Here is a 7,381-nt window from a genome sequence, read left to right as displayed (position 1 = left end):
TGTTGTTACTTTTGTTTACATCTGTCTGCTAGTAAATTCGATCTTTCCATATGTTTCGTAGACTTTAAATTTGCATTTCTGTTAATTATTATATTTAATTTTCTTTGTATTATTTGTTTCCTTCTTGGGAACTTATAGTAGCTCCTTTTATATTATAAGTAGTAACACATTATCTCTGTATACTAAAATTTTCCACCTCACATGTTTGTCTACTAGTGCTTTATTTTTCTTTAGGCAAGACAACCCTTGGTTGACCTCCCAGATAACAAGGACCTTGTCAGCTTCCAATCTTTTATTTTTTTTATTTTTTAATTTTTATGCCTACAGCACCTGGTCTTCCTAGGTGGTCTGCCATCCAAGTACTAACCAGGCCCGACCCTGCTTAGCTTCCGAGATCAGATGGGATTGGGCTCATTCAGGTTAGCATGGCTGTAGACTGCTAGCGTTTTTTTTTTTTTTTTTAATTTTTTTTTATGGTAACGTTTGCTATACAAAGGTTTAAATTTTTCTATAATCCAATGTGCTAATTTTTCCTTAGAAAACATCTGGGTTTCAGGAAGAAAATCTCTTTGACTCTTATTTGTAGTATGCTAGGTTTTCTGTTGACTTTAACTCTCTCTCTAACATCCGACCATCTAAAATTAATTTTACTATGTGATCCAAGATATGTGTGAGGGTAGAGACACTTATTTTTGTCTTCTAGATAGACAGCCGACTGTGGCAATGCCATTTACTAAATAACCTACTGATTTATGATTGGATTATGCTATCACCTATTACTATGCCCTGATGTTCACTTTTGTTTCAGTGATTTATTTTTTTAATTTCATGTTTCAGTAATGCTCAGCTAACTTACGCTGAGTTACAAACATCCCCCTAACGTCAGTGTTTTAAACCAACAGATATCTGATTTTGCTCATTCTGCACGCCCAGTGGAGCCACCATGAGACCCATGGTGAAGTAGCCTGCACGCATACACACCCGTCCACTTCCTTACAGCAAAGAGAAGGGAGATGTGACTAAGCACTCACTGGTCTTTCCTCCTGGAAATGACACACTCGATATTATGCTCATGCTTGAGAAATATCATAGGGAGTAGAACAGCCATAATGTTTACTCTTACAGACAAATGCTACAGTGATTTCAGTAGTATCAGTAGTGATACTGTGGGTTGGTATCTTCCATCAGCTCAAAAATATCCTCAGTATTTATCTTTTCCATCGAACCCATCACGTTATCTATCTTTGCTCTCCTTCTGGAATTCAAGTGGTCTATGTTCGATTTTCTCCTATTACCCTCTGCTTATTCTATTTAATAGTTTATATTTCCACCTCTTTAACCTATGCTGAATTATTGATAATTTATTGTGATATATTCTCCTATCTACTGATTTCCTCTGCTATGGCTATTTTTAGAGCATTTTTTGTGTGTTTTAATTTCTGTTTTTTATCAGTTTTCATTTTTAGAACTTGTATGTGGTTTTTTTTTTGCAAGTCTGCTAAGTCATTTTTAGCAAGTTCCAAATTTTTACAATGTTAATTATATTTCTTTAAACAGAGTAATAGTTGCCATATATAGATTAGAAGAGTTAAAAGAAAGAAAACAAGAAAACTGTCAACTAAGAATTCTACCTGCAACTAAAGGATCCTGAAATAATTAAGGGGAAAACGTATTTTTGGCGTCAGATAAACAAACATTGGGAGTATTCGTCACCAGCAGACTTGCATTCTAAGAAACGCTGAAAAGAATTTTCAAGCTGAAGAGAGATGACCCAAGACCCCACATGTGAGCTACAGGAAAGAGAGAAGAGGAATGGGAATGGAGAGCACGTGTGCAAACAGGAAAGACCGTCACACGCACGCACATGTGTGCGCGTGCACACGCACTCGTGTACACGCATGAGCACGTACATGTGCACACACTCTAATCACGGCACTGGGCCTGGAATTGCCCTGGGCTGTTTTGTTGAAGGGAGGCGATGCACACTAGCCCAGCTCTGACCCCTGGGGAGGCGTTAAACATACTGACGGATGAGTGTGGATTTGCGATCGTGGGTGCAAGGGGCGTCCTGGGGTGGCGTGTGCAGTAATGGGGATGGTGATTCGCACTGGTCCAGTTAAAAGCCCAGAGGGCTTTGCTGCGGGGCAGGTCATATAGCAAGACGACGTCCATGTGATGAGCCGGGTGTCAGACTCCCTGGCAGAGATCTGATTTTGAGGTATTCCCTGCACATGTTAGTGACTAGGGATTTGAAAAAGCTCAATCAGACGTGAGACATTGAAGTGGGGGACCACCTGGGCCCAGGCGGGTCTCTGTTGGTCTCTGTTGGTCTCCGTAGGACCATGCAGTAAGATGACTGGTATATAGCCTTTAACGTAACTGCTGTATCGTAACCTTCCTCTGGAGTAAACTTGATTCACAGGCGTCATTCAGGCCCTCTAAGTCTTCTGGAGTAAGCGAAGTCACACCCTGTGTAACTGAAACCTTTAATGCTTTATCATTAAGTGATATATGACTATTTAAAGCAAAAACGTACCACGGTTTGGTTTCTAACATATATAGATTAGATATAGTAAATATGACGATAAGCACTAAGGATGGTAAATAGAAATATACGAGTCAGAAGTTTCCTATATTTTACTGGAAGTAATTGAGTAATAATTCCAAGTCTACTGCTAAAAATTAAAGAGACATATTGTAATCCCTAGAGGAACTACCAAAAACATTCAAAGAAATATAACTAAAAAAACCAATAGAAAGAATAAAATCAAATCATAAAAATATTTATTTAACAAAAAAGAATGAAAAGAGGAAAAAAAGAACAAATATTAAACAGAAGAGAAAATAGTAAACAAATAAGAAAATAGCAAACAAATATAATAATATTAATAACATTGTTAAATATAAATAGAACAATTCAACCAAGACAGAGATAATCAGACTGGATTTGAAAATAGCCAATTCTATTCTGTCTCCAACAGAAACACCTAAAACACAGTAACAGAAATATGTTGAAAATATGTTATTGGAAAAAATATTCCCTGAAAACAAAAAACATCAAAAAGGAGACGCTATATTAATAAAAGACAGAATAAACCTCAAGATAGAAGTATTTCTGCAAAGAGAGAGAGAATAATGATAAATAATGATAAATAGGCATATGCCTACCTACATATATACATACATAAAAATTGCTATAGCGAAAACTGACAGAATTTAAAGGAGAAATAGACAAATCCACAAGCATAGTTGAAGATATTAACAAACATACTTGACAATATTTGTGCACTTTTCTTCGTGACCTACTGGACAATGGAAGAAAAATAATTCAGAATATAGTAGATCTAATGGACCACCTTGTCATAATAGACATTTTTTTATCAGCTAGTTTAACAACAGCAAAATGTGTTGTTTTTAGCGTCGCAGTTAAACCGTACCAAGGTGTGTCGATGCTATTGCTATTCTTCAGCGTTTCTTCTGTGTTCACCTTTTCCTGGTTCACTGTTTTGTTTTATGTTTGTTTTGTTGTTTGGCTAGAATCTTCTCTCAAGCCGTTTTGTGAGAGCAATCTATTCTGAATTTTTGCATGCCCTTGAGTTAATTTATTGTTCTTTTTCATGCTGACCATTTTATAGGTGATCGTTTGTACATATCTTCTTTTTTTCTCTTTTCTTCCAGTGTTTTAAAGGAAAAGGCTTTTTTTTTTTTTTTTTTTTTAATCTTGTAGGAAACTGGCCTTTCAGCTAAAAACTTTTAAGACCTTCCCTGTACTCCCAGAACTAAGGGGTTTTTCCATGCCTTGATTTGGTCTGCGGTTCCTTATCTATTGATCGTCTCTAGAGGTAGGTGGCTACTCTGAATGGCCGGTTCGGATCATCTTTCCTATAACAGCCCTCTAGTCATCATCGATTAATCAGTTATCGAGAATCAATTCCCTATCATTGAGAAAAAGTTCTCATTGGGTCTGTATTCTCCTTACGAACGTATTCACATCGTGAACACATTAGTCTTTTAATCTACCCTCCAATTCCCTTGTATTTCCCTCAGGATGCCATTTTCACGCGTTTTCACGCTAAGCTTTGACATTTCTTGGACTTGGATTTATAGACCATGATCTCAACAGTGTCCGTGTTCTTCTTCAGGCACCTACTGCAAGGTATAATAGGAAAATCGTGTGTTTTCTTTTTCACCCCCGGAAAGAATCGTGCGTGTGAGTGTTACCCTTCACACCACTTAAGCTCGCTTACTCTCTCTCTCTCTCTCTCTTTCTCTCTTTCTCTCTCTTTCTCTCTCTCTCTCTCTTTTCCTCCACCACCCTCATTTTGTGGGGCTCGTCTGTGCCCTCTGGCTGCCCAGCGACCTGTTTCTCGACCACTCATCCCCTCTCTAGCTAGCTAGCTTCTCAGCCTGCCCAAGATGGTTGTTCATTTTCTTGTTGGTTTTGCAGGGGGCTTGAAGGTCGCACGCCCTCCACACCTGCTGTGACTGTGGCCGGAGGAGCTGAGACTGTCCGGTGTCTGCCGAGATTCCGAGGGTCTTCTTCGCTTCTGGCTACAATTTCTGGGGCACAGAAGGCTCAATTCCCTGGGTCAGCTCTCTTTGGGTTTTTAGGAGGCTGATGTGACCTGTGACTGGCACATAATGGGGGGAGGTGGCTTTGATCTAAGGCCACGTCTTCAAGTTGTGGCCAGGTTCTTTCCTTGGGCCTGTGTTTATCCAAGGGCATGAAGGTCTGTGGCACGCTGAGTTATCTCGGCAAGGACCCCCCAAACGGACCCCTCTCCGCCTTGTTTCCCTCGGGTCACACAGCATGTCCTCATGTCCCGGAGATCTGTTTGTCTAACCAGCCTGCTCCAGAAGCCACGTGATCAAAATCTCCCTTCACCTGGCCATTTTGCCATTTTGGACACGATGTCTTCTTGAAACCAAGGTTCAAAGAGTTTCGTGAACATTTCACACGAGGAGGGCTGGCCCTTAGCACCTATGCTGAGCAAAATCCTTGGGAGCCTGTGACTCTTCAGAAAATCCATGGAAAAGTGACACCGTTCATTTTTTCTTGGCCAGGAGTGGGAAGAATGATGGAAAGAGCAATGCGAGAGTTTTCAACGCAACGTCATTTCACACAATGGCAACGATGAAATGTGAGGAATCTGTGGCGGTGATTGCTAGAGGCTGGGTGGGGAATCGCAGTCAGGAAAAGCGCCAGGGCAGCTTCGAGAAGAGTATGGGTTACGGAGCCAGAGCCATTAAGTTGTGAGCTTCAGAAGAACCAAAGGTATTGAAAAAAATTTTTTAATAGAATCGTCTAGGATTTCCTACAAATAACTGTACAACCTTTGCCAGTTAATTATACTATTCAACTGAAATACAGAAAAAATTATGTATATTATATTCCATGTAAAATGTTAAAAAAAATCTGAGACGATTTACCTATTATAATAAATATTCTAATCAAGTTCTTTCTCCAGAATATAACAAAGTGTAATTCATTAACAAGAACTTGTTCTTGTATTCAAATTTTAATTTGTACCGCTAGCTATGGAAGCCTTTCTATAGAAACATCATTCATATGGATTCATAGGATGGAAAGCAAAAGAAAAGAGCCTGCATTGTTGTTGCTGCTGTTCTTGTAGGAAAAAAAATTCTAGAGAAATGACAAGTTGACATGAATATGGAAAGCATTATAGCAGGTGTTATACATGGCCATTTAAATAAACGGTATTGATCTCCACTTATCGTAAACTAAAAAGCCCAGAATTGTTGATGTTCTCTCTATTGGTTCTTTTTTTTTTTTTCCTCTCAAAATCTGTTCTAGAAGATAGCAATTTGTTATGACAACCTGTTCTATTCATCAGGACTAGAAAGAATCAGGCATTTGTCAATATGCATTCTGAGTGGCTCACTCACTGCAGGCGGCATACTGTGGTGAAGCATTAGTCTGCAGAATCGACTGCTTGATAGAGCATTTCCATCTTTTTAAATTAGAAATTGCAAAATGCAAGAAGAAAGTTTGCTTTTTTCTGAATGCATGTATATCCGTTTTCTTCAATACATGAAATGCTGGCTTGTGCTCGGGGAAACAGGAAATGCTAATGGCAATAGATCACGTGCACAGAAATTCGAACCATCTTTAACTATAAGTTGCTGAATATCTTTAACTATAAGTTGCTTATCTAGATGCACGTTCTGTGAGTCCAAACAGCCTATGATATTCTGGAATCTCAGTGAATTAACCACAACAGGGGGTGTCGGCTCCCATAGATTGCGTGCTTGCGGTCTGCGGCGGGCGGGGGGGGGGGGGTCCCAGTGGGGGGGTCTCCAGGACAGCTGACTTTGGGAGATTAGCTCGCCATTCTGGGCTGCGCCCGTCGGGAGTCACTGATGGGCACCTCCGAAGCAGTAAGTACTTGCACGGTCACTGTCCCACAGGAGAACCACCTGGAGAGGGAGCACCTGCTGGGGGAGATGTCCAGCCAGGAGCAACTCGAGACACTTCCCACCTGCCAGGGCAGGTCGCGTGCACCTAAGTGACCCAGATACCCGGGAGGAGAGGGCAGCTGGGTATGGGTGACCTGGCCTCCTTCAATGCTGTTCTTCGCAGTTCTTCCATCTCTCCCGTTGACCGGTCACCGTGCCCCATGTCCTTCAACGCCCTCACCGATCGCGATTAGCTTTCACTCCGATGTCGCTGCGCAGAGCACGGCGGGTGTCTTACCTTCCTCAGTCCCGAATAAATCCGTGAGGTCTGTGAGCCGTCATGCCCACCGTGCAGGTGGTGGGATCTTGAACTCACGTGGTGTGCACGCAGTCAGGGTTCAAGTCCATGACTTTGTTCCCCCATAGCTTATTTCCCATGCTTCTATCTCCCATTATGATTTGCTTCCATGTGCCAATTCCTGGCTTAGTTCTTTTATTTCAAAACCTAATGTAATAAAGCGCTTATGGAATGTATTTGGAAATTAAGACTGGGAAAGAGAGATGGAGAAGCTGGTCTGTAACCCATCCTTTCTGCCAGGGAACAAGCAGCATGAGCGAAAAAAAGGAACAAAGGAGAAAAGATGACTAGGAAACCTTTTAAACATGCTAATTTGAATTCCTGGTAGTATTTACTAGTGAAGGATAATGAAGAGTCTTTATCTACAGAATACACTAGGAGGGTTATATCTGACCTACATATATTTCTTACAGAAAATCAGTTGTTTTGGCTTTATGGATTATGGAATTTGTGGATTTATGGGACATGGTCCACTTACAATATCAATAACAGTGTTCATTTATGAGAGTATAAAATTAGATGTTTTACACCCCACCTCACTCCCTTTGTGGAGGTGACATCTTCTCTAAGGTCGTTTAGAGGTTTCCTGTGTCGGGTCTGGCGGAG

The 7,381-nt window shown here is 40.7% G+C and overlaps 1 pseudogene; it reads right to left on the bottom strand.

Moving 5' to 3' along the window:
- Positions 1-318: 318 nt before the first annotated feature.
- LOC112482383 lies at positions 319-437 on the bottom strand (annotated as a pseudogene).
- Between the last annotated feature and the right edge of the window lie 6,944 nt (positions 438-7,381).

The sequence above is a fragment of the Pteropus alecto genome, unplaced genomic scaffold (assembly GCF_000325575.1).
Source record: "Pteropus alecto unplaced genomic scaffold, ASM32557v1 scaffold195, whole genome shotgun sequence".
NCBI lineage: Eukaryota > Metazoa > Chordata > Mammalia > Chiroptera > Pteropodidae > Pteropus > Pteropus alecto.
Note: the sequence above shows the minus strand (reverse complement) of the source record. Positions and strands in the feature narration are given on the sequence as shown.